The sequence below is a fragment of the Podarcis tiliguerta genome (genome assembly GCF_965153285.1).
Source record: "Podarcis tiliguerta genome assembly, chromosome: 4".
NCBI classification, from domain to species: domain Eukaryota; kingdom Metazoa; phylum Chordata; class Lepidosauria; order Squamata; family Lacertidae; genus Podarcis; species Podarcis tiliguerta.
The window spans coordinates 11,824,627-11,840,664 of record NC_139537.1 but is presented as its reverse complement, the minus strand read 5'-3'; the positions used below and the strand labels follow the sequence as shown (position 1 = coordinate 11,840,664).

The 16,038-nt window shown below is 47.4% G+C and overlaps 1 protein-coding gene across 35 annotated transcripts in view; it reads left to right on the top strand.

Moving 5' to 3' along the window:
- DLG2 (discs large MAGUK scaffold protein 2) overlaps positions 1-16,038 on the top strand; it is a 901,255-nt gene that overhangs the window by 771,616 nt on the left and 113,601 nt on the right. Inside the window, exon 1 of one of the 35 annotated variants that reach the window (XM_083436204.1) lies at positions 7,204-7,430. The exons of the other annotated variants lie outside the window; for them this stretch is intronic. The gene's annotated coding sequence lies outside the window, so the exon portion shown is untranslated. Of the gene's footprint in view, positions 1-7,203; positions 7,431-16,038 lie in introns of those variants that run through there. 35 annotated transcript variants of the gene reach the window in all.

Below are 16,038 nucleotides of genomic sequence, written 5' to 3'. Positions count from 1 at the left end.
AATGTTAGCCGCTTTGAGACTCCTGAAAGGGAGTGAAAGGCGGGATATCAAATCCAAACTCTTCTTCTTCATCATCATCCTGTACAAAGATAAGATCCACATTAATTGCACTGCCCACTTTCCCCTCTGACCCCACCCATCACTTCCATGTGTTCCCACCTCAGAAAATTGACCAGAAGGTAGTGATGGGCTGAAAAATGTTCCCTGCCCTTGATTTAGTCTGACTTGGTGCCTTGTCTGGTGGATCCTGTTAGAGGCATTGAGAGAGAGGGAGAGAGAGAGAGAATGCTCCGTTAAATTCACAACGACTGACAAATTGCACTAGGGTACCTCGAGCAACAAGCTGGAAAAAGAGCCGAGAAGGAACACACCATTAAACAGACTAATATGGGATTCAATAACACGCCACACGGCTATCCTTTGTGTACCTTCTCTTTAACAGAGGGAAGGCCAAGTATTCTTTTCAGGAGAAAAGAAAGAACGAGGGAGTTATTGCATATTGCGCAAAGCTCCAGAGGAACCTTAGCAATAGCTAGAGCAGGTGCGAGGAACCTTTTGATCTCCAGGTGTTGCTGGAAGACAGCTGCCATCACTCCTGGCCATGTTTCCTGGAGCACAGCAGCCTCAGAGGGGCCAGAGGTTCGTGCTCTGGGACCCAGTGTCCTGCCGCTTGTACATTGATGCAAGCTGACAATATTGGACAATCTGTGGGTCTATGAGACAGTCCTCCCTCACCCTGGGGAGTCTGCCAGGGCTAATTACCCCCATATCATCCCTGAATCACTGGCACGGCTGGGATCCGATCTTATGGGAGTCTGCCATTTCCCACCACTGGAAACAGGAAGCTGGGGCAAATGCTATCTCAGTCTGGCTGTGTCTTCTTGGTGTGGAATGAAAGGGCGACGGCATCTTTTCCTTCAACTAATTCAGCAAAATGTCTTGGGCCAGGCAGCCTCCCCTTCTGCCTAAGGCTGTGCCCAATGCGGCAGTGAGTGAACCTCTCAGCTTCAGTGTCTTCTAGTTTCTCAATTTTCCCACTCTTAAGTTTAGTTCTCCACATTATTTTGTCATTCGAAGCAGCAAACAGGTCCTCGTGAATATTCATCAGCATTTTAGTGTTAATATATTCTAAAATATGCAATGTTTGCCTAATATGCACATCTTTCCAAAGCAATTTCCCCTAGCGTAATGCTTTTTGGTACGTTGTTGTTGTTGTTTAGTCGTTTAGTCGTGTCCGACTCTTCATGACCCCATGGACCAGAGCACGCCAGGCACTCCTGTCTTCCACTGCCTCCCGCAGTTTGGTCAGACTCATGCTGGTAGCTTCGAGAACACTGTCCAACCATCTCGCCCTCTGTCGTCCCCTTCTCCTTGTGCCCTCCGTCTTTCCCAACATCAGGGTCTTTTCCAGGGAGTCTTCTCTTCTCATGAGGTGGCCAAAGTATTGGAGCCTCAGCTTCACGATCTGTCCTTCCAGTGAGCACTCGGGGCTGATTTCCTTAAGAATGGATGTTATTTACACTAATATATGAATTTATATGCTAACTTTTGCCTTGGTGTGTGGTTTTTGGTACGCATTACTTGGCTCAAGAGCTGCATTGCAAAATTTGGAGATGTGTGAACATATTGTTTCAGAATGTGTGAATTAGGTAGGTTCACCTTTACATGTGAACTGGACTGAATTTCTCCCCCATCTCTAACAGACTTCCTCTTGAGCAACAGAACATCCTGCGTCTCTCCCCTGAAGCCCACACCATGCACCTTCAAAATATTATTCAGAGAGTTTGGGGATGCTATAGAACAGGTTTTTTTAGGCTGTGTGGGGAGAAGAGAGGAAGAGGAAGCCCATTGAATGAGCAGATAGATACATCTCATGCAACAATAGGGACGACTCCTAAAACATTTAAAGTCCTTCTTGTGTCGCTCTAAACAAAGAGCGAGGCAAACAGTGCTTGACTGTCCCTTGATAGGAGCTATCAAGCTTTCATAGCCTTGGTTTTCATGTAGACTCTTCTGCCTGGCTAAAATGCAATTGCAGGCAAGGTGTTTCCTGATCGACTCAGTAAACCTGGCTGCTCCCTGAATAGCCTTGCTGCTTAACAATAGGTCTTCTGATAGGCTGGATCCACAGTCTAGTCAATAGCACGAATGGCTATTCAAGCCACGTCCAGCCAGCCTCATTGATTGTTCCATCTCCCAGGAACAAGGCTGGGTCGTCTTATCAATTGCTCTTTCCTAATCGAGCTATTTGTATTCCCACTGCTCTAAAGTAACCATCGAGAAGAAACCTCCTCATTTAAAGCAAAGCATTGGGGGGAAGCCATAGCTGAGTGGTGGTTTTGCCTGCCTGAAATCATGGTGAACATGGTGAACTCCTTATAAGACGGCTTTCTATGTTCCTAAGCTCTCAGTGCAAGAGCAGGGCACTGTGGGAAGAAGCACTCCTTCAGATATCATGGTCCCAAGCCATTTAGGGAAATGTAATCATGCTATTCACCATCACCATAAAGGTAAAGTTAAAGGGACCCCTGACCATTAGGTCCAGTCGTGGCCGACTCTGGGGTTGTGGCACTCATCTCACTTTACTGGCCAAGGGAGCAGGCGTACAGCTTCCGGGTCATGTGGCCAGCATGACTAAGCCGCTTCTGGCGAACCAGAGCAGCGCACGGAAACACCGTTTACCTTCCCGCCAGAGTGGTACCTATTTATCTACTTGCACTTTGACATGCTTTCAAACTGCTAGGTTGGCAGGAGCAGGGACCAAGCAATGGGAGCTCACCCCGTCGCAGGGATTCGAACCGCCCACCTTCTGATCGGCAAGTCCTAGGCTCTGTGGTTTAACCCACAGCGCCACCTATGTCCCACTATCATCATACTAATGTAAAAAACATCCTCCACCCCACTGTAGCCAACCAACTAACTACTGGTAGACCAGAAGAAGGATGTGAACCCAACGGCACTCTACTGATTGTTCTTTGCAGCAACTGATAATTCAGCGGATTAAGGAGCAATATTACCAAAACAGCAACAACACCCAAGCCTAGTGGGGAAAGACTGAGTGGCTCTAGAAGAGGATTGGGTAAATTCATGGAGGATAATGCAGTCAGTGGTCACTAGCATCCAGTCAGAGGCAGTAAGGCTTCTAAATACCTGTTTTTGGAAACCATAGGAGGGGAGAGTGTTCTTGTGTTTGGGTCCTGAATGAGGATTTCCTGCAGGCATCTTGTTGGCCACTGTGACAACAGGAAGCTGGACTTGATGGGTCATTGGCCTTATCCAGCAGGGGTTTTTGTTTTGTTTTTAAGAATGGTGAGTCCACCGCCACATCTTCAGCCCTGCTGCAGACAACAGCAAGGGAAGAATGGCCATATATGCCCTGCCTTTTCCTCTGTTTCCCCAACCAGCTTTCCCCCATTCTTAGAGCACCGCTATGAGAAGAACAATTGGAGTACAGTGGTACCTTGGGTTACATACGCTTCAGGTTACATACGCTTCAGGTTACACACTCCTCTAACCTAGAAATAGTGCTTCAGTTTAAGAACCTTGCTTCAGGATAAGAACAGAAATCGGGCTCTGGCGGTGCGGCGGCAGCAGGAGGCCCCATTAGCTAAAGTGGTGCTTCAGTTAAGAACAGATTCAGGTTAAGAACAGACCTCCGGAACGAATTAAGTACTTAACCCGAGGTACCACTGTAAATCAGGCTAGAGATGGGTCAAATGAACTGCCTTCACCCAGATAAACCTGCCTAGGTCCTGAGATCAGCTACAACGTTCCTCCTCCTGACAGGCACCAAAGACAGGGCCTTCATGGGGGTGGCCCCATGTCTGTGGAACTCCCAAATATATGGCCTCGTCAGTACAAGCTTTTAAAATGGGTAATAACAATAATAATCCAACTTATTTTGGGATGTGTTCTTTGTAGACTTTTAGTGCTGCTGCCCTGAAGCTGTTCCAAGTTGTTTTCATCAGTTATGTAATGATGCTCGCTGGCCTGCAAACTTGTAGGCTGTTGTTTTAAGCATGCTCTTTTATTGAAACATGACTGGGCATTTTCTCATGGCTGTTTTATATAAGCCACCTTGCGAGGCCTTTAGGCTTTAAAAGGGAGCCTAAAAATAATAAAGGAACGAAATCCAGGGCATGACTCTGGTCCCTTCTTGCCCACTTTTGACAGTGTGAGAAGCTTGTCCCAGACTAACTCCATTTTTAACCTGGGCGTTTTGAATGGGATGTGAGCATTCCAAGCTCCAAACTTCCTTTCCCCAGGAAAAGGAGTGGGGAAACATTCCAGGGCCACATTCCATTACAAAGAACATTCTGGGGTCCACATTTGGCCCCAGGTCCTGTGATTCCTTGGGATGTGGGTGGCGCTGTGGGTTAAACCACAAAGCCTAGGACTTGCCGATCAGAAGGTCGGCGGTTCGAATCCCCACAATGGGGTGAGCTCCTGTTGCTCGGTCCCAGCTCCTGCCAACCTAGCAGTTCAAAAGCACGTCAAAGTGCAAGTAGATAAATAGGTACTGCTCCGGTGGGAAGGTAAACGGCGTTTCTGTGCGCTGCTCTGGTTCGCCAGAAGCGGCTTAGTCATGCTGGCCACATGACCCGGAAGCTGGACGCCGGCTCCCTTGGCCAATAAAGTGAGATGAGCGCCACAACCTCAGAGTCGGCCACGACTGGACCTAATAGTCAGGGGTCCCTTTACCTTTACCTGTGATTCCCACCTGAGCCCTGAGCTGTGATGTGATGTGATGTGTGGTACACTCTTGGATTCCTCCCCTCCCACTGTTCCATTTTTTCTCCCTGCCCTCAGTCCTTGCAATAGAAATACTAGACACAGGGCCGTCTTTACACAGAGGTTCAAGGGGTGCGGGCACCCGGGCACCGAATTCTGGGGGGGGGGCGCCAGGCACCCGCCACTGAAGCCGTCTAAGCGCTTAACTATCTACCTGTTATGAAATAATAAATAACTTTGATCAAGCTAGAAAAACAAAATACATATATACCTAGGTATTAACAAAATGTGTACCTACTGTTTCACTTAAGGACTTTTGACTTTGTGCGCTCTTATATCAAAGATGTGCCACGCCAGCGGCGGCGCTTGTCATTCACAACATTCATTAACTAAATTTGGGGGCGCTGGGCGGATCTTTGCACCCCGGCGACGCATATGCTAAAGACAGCCCCGACTAAACATGGTGTGTCTACGGTGACCACAAAAACACTGACTAGCTCTGTTAGTCCTTCCCTGCCAGAGGCAGTATTTTTAGGAATACCAGTTCCTGGAAACCGCAGGAAGAGAGAGAGTTCTAGCATTCAGGTCTTGCTTGCGGCCTTCCCATTGGGACATTAAGTCTTCTTACAATGGCAACAGTTGCGGTCCAGGAATCCATAATGCTGAGCAGGGCAAACCACTCTCCTTTGACCCTTCCCTTTTTCTTAAAAGGGCCCTGTTTGTGGGATGGTAGCAGGAATGGCTTTGGGGGAGGGGTGAGAACTCTCTGTGCGTTCTGTTGGGGTGGGAGAAAAAATTCTGCTTTCCCCCAAATTGTGGAGAGGGAAGCTCAGAATCACCACTACCTTGAGCCAAACTACTCCTACTACTTATTCTTCGAGAGCCAGCGTGGTGTAGTGGTTAAGAGTGATAGACTCGTAATCTGGTGAACCGGGTTCGCTTCCCCGCTCCTCCACATGCAGCTGCTGGGTGACCTTGGGCCGGTCACACTTCTCTGAAGTCTCTCAGCCCCACTCACCTCACAGAGTGTTTGTTTTGGGGGAGTGAGGGAAAGGAGAATGTTAGCCGCTTTGAGGCTCCTTAGGGTAGTTATAAAGCAGGATATCAAATCCAAACTCCTCCTCCTCTTCTTCCTCCTCCTCTTCTTCTGTATCACATTTATGCCCCATTTTTTTCTCCAAGGCGTTCAAGGTAGTTGCTCTCCCCATTTTATCCTCACAACAACCCTGTGAGGTTGGTCAGACTGAGGATGAGTAACTGACCGGAGGCCGAGCTTCATGGCTGAGTGGGGATTTGAACCCTGGCCTCCCACGTCCTAGTCCCAAACTCTTAACCAGTGCTTTTTTCTGGGGGGGGGGGAATGCAGGGGTACGCATACCCCTAAACATTTTGTGAATCTAAGTTTTTCCTCATTGAAGGGCGGCATTTCAATATGAGTAGGAATAATAATAATAATAATAATAATAATAATAATAATAATAATTTATTATTAGGGACGCGGGTGGCGCTGTGGGTTAAAGCCTCAGTGCCTAGGGCTTGCCGATCGAAAGGTTGGCAGTTCGAATCCCCGTGGCGGGGTGTGCTCGCTCCCGCTGTTCGGTCCCAGCGCCTGCCAACCTAGCAGTTCAAAAGCACCCCTGGGTGTTGTTGTTGTTTAGTCGTTCAGTCGTGTCCGACTCAAGTAGATAAATAGGGACTGCTTACTAGCGGGAAGGTAAACGGCATTTCCGTGTGCAGCTCTGGCTCGCCAGAGCAGCGATGTCACGCTGTCCACGTGACCCAGAAGTGTCTTCGGACAGTGCTGGCCCTTGGCCTCTTTGAGTGAGATGGGCGCACAACCCTAGAGTCTGTCAAGACTGGCCCGTACGGGCAGGGGTACCTTTACCTTTACCTTAATTTATTATTTGTACCCCGCCCATCTGGCTGGGTTTCCCCAGCCTCTCTGGGTGGCTTCCAACAAAGATTAAAAATACATTAAAATGTAACTAGGAAAATGAGAGTACCCCCTAAACATTTGGGGGGGCACTGCTCTTAACCACCATACCACACTGAAAAGAACCTCAGTGAGTTTGCCCATTGCCCACTGAATTTAAACCACCCTCCCTTTCAAGGGGGGTGCCGCTTCCGCACATTGCGTGCCCAAAGTAGTTCACACAGCACACTTGAACAGCAAGGGTGACTCCCATCCCCCCCCTGCTTTATAAGTGAGTTTAGCGCTGACCCAGCTGGGCCTATTTCTGGCACCCTAAATGCCTGCCCTGACCCTCCCGCTGGCCTTAATGCAGACTTGGCCGTTCCACCTTAACAAGGTGCTGTGAGTGACAATTGAGGATGCTGCACAGAGCAGAGGGTGGTTGCTGCAGCCTGCCATTGGCTTGCGCTTGTGCATCCTAAGCACCAATTACAGTCCCCGCTGCCAGCTCTAATGTGTTTATTGGGATGAGTTATAACCGAATACATGTACACAGGCTGTGTGTGTGTGTGTGTGTGTGTGTGTGTGTGCCTCGTTGAATGACCTCCCTCTGTGATGTAAAATATGAGAGTCTGGGAGCTACCCGTTTTATAATTCATCAGATTCAGTGACTGAGCAGAGCTGCTTGGCTTAATTATAAAGGCAAGTGCGAACTCCGCGGCTGACAGGGGGGATCTTGAAAGAGCTGGAGCACCCTGCTTTTGTTCCAGCGAAACCTGCCTTTTGGGTGAGTGATGTGGCTTCAGTTCTCCTCCCAAATGCCGGCAAATCTGTCTCGTTGCTTTTGAATGCGTCCCTCTGCCCTAGGTAGTTGTCACCGGCCCTGGCAGAGGCTTAGGATCATTTCTGTGCCTTGTCATTTTATGACCTGGTGTCAGATTCGGGGGCTGAGAGAAGAGGAAGGGGCAAAAAGTGCACGTCTGAATTCTTCACCAAAATTTTGCAACACTCCCTTTCCATAATATCTAAGTTTCTGGCTTTTTCGGTACGTCAGTCTTGGGGAATGCTACTGAGGAAAAATCAGAGGTTAGCATCCCTGCTTTTTGGATGGTTTGCATTTGCTGCTAAGAGGAGAAAGTGATGTAGCTTTTCTTAACTAGAGACAGTGGGGGGGGGGAGAAAGAGAGAGGGAGAAGAATTTGTTTCTGTCCCTGTTTCCCTGCAATTCTGATATGTGTGTGAATTTGAGTCTAATTTAGTCTTGGATAGCTGGATAATTTTGTGTTTTCTGCATCAAGACGCTGAGAGAGACTTGCATGCTAAGGCTTGGTTTGGGGGGGGGTAACCAATTTTACTGCTCTGTGCTAAAATACAGGTTCAAATGGATTCCAAAAGGGGACCTTTTGTTGCTGTCATTCAGCAAGAAAGGAACAGCGTCCAATACTTCCCCCGCCATCCTGTCCTGTGTGCGTGTGTTACAGTAAATACCCCAAATTTGGTGGAGGCTGACATTTGCATTTGCATGCTCTCGTTCCCCAAGGCAGTGTTTTTTAAAAGTCTGGAAATGCAGAGATGCAGTAGTGAGCGTTGACTGTCGCCAAATGGGATTGTCAGCTTCCACAGGCAAAGTGGGGGAAATACGTAATATAGTTTTAGACAGTCGTGAAATTCATCTTGAGATTAGCAGCTGATGTAAATGTGAACTTTCGCCACTGTAACATACGGATGTACCCTCCTAGCCCCTAAGTATCTATCACTTTGTGCAGAGCATGAAGGAGCTCAGAAAAGCTTGTGCCACAGCAAACGGGTTAAATCTTCAGTGCGGCACAAGATTTGTGGTTGTTCTAGGTTCAAATGAATGATTTGTACACCCCAAATCTTCGATGAAAACAACATTGGAGAAGAAAGCGTGCTATGGACTCTGGTCTCCCTGTTGCTGCATGCTGTTGTTGATTATTTATTTAAGAAAACAACCGGCAGTTATTCAATGCTTTCAATACTCCTTGCTTTGTGTTGACCTGTACTTCAAGTAGTGTGTGTGTGTGTGTGTGTGTGGGAGAGAGAGAGAGAGAGAGAGAGAGAGAGAGAGAGAGAGAGCGCAATTAATTTACACCAGATCCTTCCCCTGGAAGCTCTGCAAGATCAATAAGTCCATCATTTCTTAGTTTTACTTGGAAGAACTCTAAAGCATTTTTCATATCCCTCTATTTATCTGTTTCATTTCTTTATTGTGCGTGTGTTTCATTATGCACATACAGTATAGACACATTTGCTTGTCATCAAAGGCAACTCAGCATGGATCAGTCTCTGGGACTATCCAAGACACTTGGAAAAACAACACCTGGTGGCTTAATACTTTTCTGGATTGTGGTCTGCAAGGCTTCATTGCTCGCTGCTAGGATTTGCCTTGTTCCTCGCCCCTGCCTTTGCACAGGCTGCTGCCACGTGCTACTGTAGCACAGTGGCTAAGAGGCCAAGCAGCGAAACACCAAGTGCCCAATTCGTATCTTACCAAGGCCACTTGGTAGCCTTTGTGTTTAGATGTAGCAGCATTGTTCTTAGCCCTAAATATGCTGGTTTCTCCCAGTCTCAACCTTCTCTCCTGCAGTGAGGGATGGTAATAAGACCTTACAGGGTTGTTTTGTAGGGATTTCTGGGAGGGTCGTGAAAACGAAGTGCTTTTAACACCCTAACCTGCAATTTAAATGCTAAGCATCTTTAACAGATATCTGAGCCTTTTTGAGCGGATATTTTGGAAAGGGGGAGGGGGGTCTTTCTCCTTGGAAGGTAAGAAGGGCAAAAATACACTTTCCATTGGGAAGACCCCAAGTGGGAGGGCGAAGGGATGAGGATATTTTTAGCAACGAAGTACACTGCTCCTCATTGTCTCCCTGAAAATCAAATTGAGCTAATTTGTGGGAAAGAGCAGGGTGGGTGGAATTGCACATGTTTTCCCTCTCTGGCAGATGTCTACAATTAATGCCAGCAGTTCTGGGTTCCACTCACCCCACTCCACCCAAACACACACACACACCTGCTTATCTGGTGTTGCACAACTTTTAAATGATCTTCCACCCTTCCATCTACCATGCACTGAAATAGAAAGCTGCTCATGGTCGCTCCCTATTTCCATCTACTGTCTACTCCTCCTAAGGCCTCGGACAGAGGTTTTTCCGAGTCGAGCTCCCCGCCCCCAGCCCAAGTGAAGATCCCACAGATTGAAACATGTATTCTGCCACTATCCAGGATGGTGGAGACAAAACTGGATTGTGGAGAGCTCCAACGTGATCTCTCCGAACTCGGTGAACGGAGACTTTGGCAAATGCGAGGGTATAGCGATGCCCATTGGGACAACAACAGCAGCAAACGCCCCTAGTTTCACATATAGCTTTGGAACCCTCCTCCCATTAAATATTAGACTGGCACCATCTCATTTGCCTTTGTGGTGCCTACTGTCTTGAAACAAGCCTTCTAAGTAGAAATCTTCCCCGGTCTGTCTCTGTACTGGAATTGTTTTAAATATGTTTTATTTCCTTTATTGCCTTTCTCCCTGGGTTCTTTTCAGAGGAAAGGTAAAATTTAATGAATTGATGAATTAATGAACACTGGTTTTTTTTTGGGGGGGGGCATCTCTGCTGGCAAGTGACTGACTAGCAAAAGGTATATTGAGGCTCTGCACTGAAAATGTCAATCCGGTGCCTGGGAGCTGTGAAAAAGGCAAATTTCATATTCAGGATAATTAGGAAAGGGATTGAATAAAATTGCCAATATTGTAAGGTCTTTTTTTTTACAAATTTGCTGTTGCTGTTGCTGTGGTTGGTTGTTACCCTGTCTATCAGGACAGAAATCCTTCCAAATAACAAAAGATCTGTTAGGGAAGCCAAAGTAGCCATATTCGAACATTGAGTATTTATCAGGATCTTTTCCACAGGGCACTTGTGACAGATGACTCTATGGAGATCCCTGTGGGGTGGGAAGGAAATGTCTAGGTGTAGCATCCCCTGATGCCATTTTCGCCTACCTCCCTCTTTTTCAGTTCTGATTGCTTCATCTCAAACAGGATATTGTAGACCTGGGTGATGTGCAGAAAAGAGCAGCCCAAATTGATCAGGAGGAAAAAGGAGTGAGTAATGGAGTAAGGTCAAGACAGAGATGTATAAAATTAGGTGTGGTATAGTGGAGAGATGGAAGTTCTTCTCCCCATCATTGGAACCCAATAAGACCATCCCAGTGAAGCTGGGAGCTGGGAGATTCGGCACAGAGGAAGGGAGATGATTCTTCACACAGTGTATTGAATTTGCTTCCACAAGGTGTGCCGAGGGCCACCAACTTATCTCAGAGAATAACAGAGTTGGAAGGGACGCTGGGGGTAATCTCATCCAACCTCCCTGCAATGCAGGAACATGCAGCTTTCCCTGCACCACACTGAGCCAGTGTGGTGTAGTGGTTAAGAGCGGTGGACTCGTAATCTGGTGAACCGGGTTCGCTTCCCCGCTCCTCCCCATGCAGGTGCTGGGTGACCTTGGGCTAGTCACACTTCTCTGAAGTCTCTCAGCCCCACTCACCTCACAGAGTGTTTGTTGTGGGCGAGGAAGGGAAAGGAGGATGTTAGCCGCTTTGAGACTCCTTCGGGTAGTGATAAAGTGGGATATCAAATCCAAACTACTCCTCCTCCTCCTCCTCTTCTTCTTCTTCTTCTTCTTCTTCTTCTTCTTCTTTTTATGGGGAATCGAACCTGCAACCTTGGCATTCTCAGCACCGCGCTCTAACCAACTGAGCTATCCAACGTTTCTTATTAAGAAATTAAGAGGGCTTTCAAAGGGTTTTAGGCAAATCTCTATAGGATAAGGTGAGCCATACTGCGTCCAGGAGAGGCACCTTGCTTCTGAATACCCGTGCTAGGGACCAAAGTAGGAAATGGTTATTGCCCTCAGGTCTTTGAGAGGGTCGCAGTTCATGCTAGAGCATATGCCTTGCTGCAAGAGTATACATCCTTTGCACACAGAAGGTCCCCCAGGTTCAATCCCCAGCACAATCCCTTGCGCTTCCAGGTAAGGGAGAGCCTCTGGCAGCCAGTGTAGAAAATACTGAGCTACAGTAAATGGTCCAATGGGTCTCACTCTGTATAAAGCAGCTCCCAGTGGATCTACATACTGCTTGTGAGCTTCCCGTAGTCACCTGGTTGGCCATTGTGGAAATCAGGATGTTGGACTGTATAGGCTTTGGCCATGATCCAGCAGGGCTCGTCTTGTGTTCTTATATTTATATGCATACTAGAATATTTCTTGTTCATCTGAAAGCAACCTTTCAATATCAGATCTTTTTTTCCCAGAAATAGTAAGCCTGAAAGTCTATGAACCCCTCTCCCATTCTTTCTGCAGACTCTGCAACTGCATCCATCTGTCAGAGTATTTGCACTGTGCTTATCACCATGGGTACCATTATAAGCGATGCTGGGGAAACGAACCATAAAAATATGCACACTGCAGCTGGGGGAATAAACAAATGAAGGCGCTCGGCAGAGGACTGTTGGGGCAGTCTGGCAACTAGTGAGCTGTATAACTAAGTTAGCGTGGTTCAAATGATAGTAATGGACATAAGCCTGGGAAATCTTGGCTCAGGCGTCTTAGTCAGAGACATTTGATGAACTCTGGAGCAGATAATCCCCTCTCTCAGATACACAGTGCAATCCTGGACACGTCTACTCAGAAGTAAGCCCCGTTGAGTTGAATGCAGCTTTCTTCTAGGTGAGCATCGGACTTCCGCCTCACTTTTCTAAACATAAAACCAGATTCGAACTTTGTAAAATCACTAATTTACAGGCTTGCTTCCGGAAAAGTTGGAATGTTGGTGCACATTCCATAACAACGCATGAGCTTAAATCAGTGTCAGATGTTTCGTGGCCAGATGTGCAATATAGCATCATACCCTCTAACTGCTTGAGCTCCATAGGGTGCATAGTACCCCAGAGAAGGGCATGGCTGGCTGGCAGGAACCCTCAACTCGAGCTGTTCTCCTAGGAGGTCAGAGTTTCCTGCAAGGTTTCATTGTGTAACATTAAAACTAAAACTGCAGGGGCAAGACTTTTCTGTGCTTGACTTAAGCTAGCATGGCTTGCTTGTCTTGAAGAAAATTGGTCCAAACCTGGGGCGCCACCACTGTGAAGGCTCTCCCCCATTTAATGGAAGATGGAAGAGCCCTAGTTCAGTAGCAGAGCATCTACTTTGCATCAGGAAGGTTCAATCCCAGGTATCTCCAGGTAGAGCTCGCATTTGAAACCCTGGCCAGCTGCAGCCAGTCATTGGAGATGAAGCTAAGCTAGATAGACAAATGTTGCCCGATGCCATTCTGTGCTCTTATTATGGTAATTGCTTTGGGGACGGATGACTTGCCCTTTTCCCTTTTTTTTTCCAGTGGGTTATGAGTCTATAAACTGATCCGTTGAAATGCAGTCCAGAAATATTGGAGGTGGCACCCTGCTTCAGTAGTAAGCTGCCAGAATTATACTGAAACAGATGGCCAAAATGTATTTTGTCATTTTGGAGGGGGCTAGCATTTGTTCCTTCCAGTCTGGCATGCTGTGGCACCCATTGCGTTTGACAACGGCTGGCATGGGAGATTCTGGGCATGTTGTGGCTGAAATCCCATGCGCTTTTGAAAGGGGCTTACGACTACTCTGGTATCGATCAGTGTGCATCAACCACCATCAAACAAATCACACCTTTTCAGCTTTAAATGCTGCCATACTCTTCCAGCCAGAACGTCCCAGATTCAGCTCCCAGTTTCTCCAAGTAGGGCTGGGGAAACCTCCTGGTCTGCAGCTCTAGAGAGCTTCTGCCAGTCAGTGTAGACAATACTGAGTTAGATGGACCAGTGGTCCAACTCCGTGCAAGGCAGCTCCCTGTTCTATCCCTGCTGGTGGTCTGCATTGAATTAAAACCAGACTAAGAAACCCTGGTTTTGTCCCCACTTCCATTTCCTTGACTCCTGCACTTCTCTCCAGGAAAACTGAAAAGAGTGGGGCAAAGTCTTGGCGGTTTCCCCAATGCTTTAAAGAAGAAAGTCTACTTCTGTGCATATCTGCAAGGTTGCTATTCATAGCACATGCGAAATGCACTGGCTTTCTGCGTCGAATGCTGAGGACCCCGTGCACTTGAAAGAGCACATTTTTAGCCCTGAAGCCCTCAAGCTTTATACGTGAAGGGAAAGCATATGGTTTTTGCATGACACCTCCCCAAAATATAACAGACATAGCTCAGAGGTAGAGCGTCTGATTAGCACACAGGATTTTCTAGTTTCAGTCCCCAGTATCTTCAGGTAGAGCAGTCCTGTCCAAAATGCTGGAGAGTCGCTGCTAGTTATTGTACGTAGATCATACTGAACTAGGTGAACCAGTGGCCTGATTCAGTAACCAGCAGCTTCCAGTGTTCCTACATTGGAGCTAAATGGGGATGCTTATGGTTCTGTTGCAGAGGCTGTAATGTCTCCTGTTAAACCACTGTTCCTATAGCGAACAGTCATAGCTCAGTAATGCCTAATGGAAAGCTGCTGGGAGGTACAGACAGCGGACATGGTGATGTTGGAAGAATAGACGGTGGGTTTGATCCTGCTCCCTTTACCCCTTTCAGGGGTCCCTTTACCTTTAAAGTTATTGTGTGTGCTTGGCTCCTGCAAACTAGGTAAAGGGTAAAGGGACCCCTGACCATTAGGTCCAGTCGTGGCTGACTCTGAGGTTGCGGCGCTCATCTCGCTTTATTGGCCGAGGGAGCTGGCATACAGCTTCCGGGTCATGTGGCCAGCACGACTAAGCCGCTTCCGGCGAACCAGAGAAGCGCACGGAAATGCCATTTACCTTCCCGCTGGAGTGGTATCTATTTATCTACTTGCACTTTGACGTGCTTTCGAACTGCTAGGTTGGCAGGAGCAGGGACCGAGCAACGGGAGCTCACCCCGTCACAGGGATTTGAACTGCTGACCTTCTGATTGGCAAGTCCTAGGCCCTGTGGTTTAACCCACAGTGCCACCTGCGTCCCTCCTGCAAACTAAGGGTATGTTAAGGCACCTTAGTACTGCAGAAGCTGGGGTGCATATTTTAAATGCTCCCCTCTCCATTAGAAAAACAAAAACAACCTCCCTGCATGTAGAAAAGCAGCTTCTCTGGGGAAATGGTTTGTCATAGCTTGCTCCCTAATATGCTTGATTAGTCGGTGTGGGGAGTATTCAAAAGGATTACCACATGCACTCACTAGAAGCCTAAAGTTGCGCAGTGCAGAATCCCAACGCCTCATTCCACAGGATTTGTGCAAAGGCTCTTTTTTGCTTTCTCAGTTCAAGACTCAGTTCAAGACTGTAGCCCCCATGGAAGTGTAAAAGTCAGCCATTTTTGGAATGAATATATGTGATGGTCAGAAATGATAGGCAGGATGTTTTTATTCCTTGGAGATGTCTCACTGTGCCATTTAAATGTTTTGATCACGCAAGGAACGCCGGCTGAATGCGATTCTACAAACGAAAAATAAGTTCAGATCTATTTTCTGCATGTTTCAGAAGAAGCAGCCGCTGCACAATGTACAGAACCGACAAGAATCTAAAAGTGTTCCAAAAGTCATCCCTTAGCAACAGCATAATTAGGCAAACAACAAGCCATATTGGCACATTCGGCAATGTAGAAATTTAAGACTAAATGAAGCAATCCTCAGAGGTGTTAAAACTTAATCCAATTATAAATCATGATGTGAGGGGGGAGGGACTCAGGGTCTTAGAATCTCTGTATTTTGCATTACATGTCAGAAAGGGGACCAGACAGCCTGGGTGATCAGTAAAGTTCATAGCAGCTGCCCTTGAAGCATCATATAGGCCCTGATGTTGCATTCTGCCTATGGGATGGAAGCTTTGATATCCAGTCTTCCTTCTCTGTGGCATATTGAGGAGTGGAGACAGCAGGCGCTGTCTTGATCTGACCAGTGAACCATATTGTTGATCTCCTTTATCCCTTGTAGTCCAAATTTGACAGGTGGGTGGAGACACTTGCCTGCCTATCACCCCATTTGACAACGATGCCCTTTTCTGACCACAGGGGTCTTGCAGAGCGCTTTGCAACATGCCCACAAAAAAGTGCTTTTGCAAAGCTCTCTGCAAGGCAGCCCTTGGAAAGGGACTCATGACTCCCCTTGCAAAGTAGTTCAGCTGCAGACCAGCTGTTTGGAGGAGCGTTGCTGCATTTCTGAAGGAAGAACTAGGTGACAGAGAAGGCAGTGCTGGTTGTGCCAGGAGCCACCCCTATAAAACGCACGCACGATGTTCAAGGGATGAGGCCACAAGATGAAATAATAATGGGGAGAGCGGTGGTCATTCTCCTGTCCATGGTGACAGACTCAGAACCACCAGGAATCGTC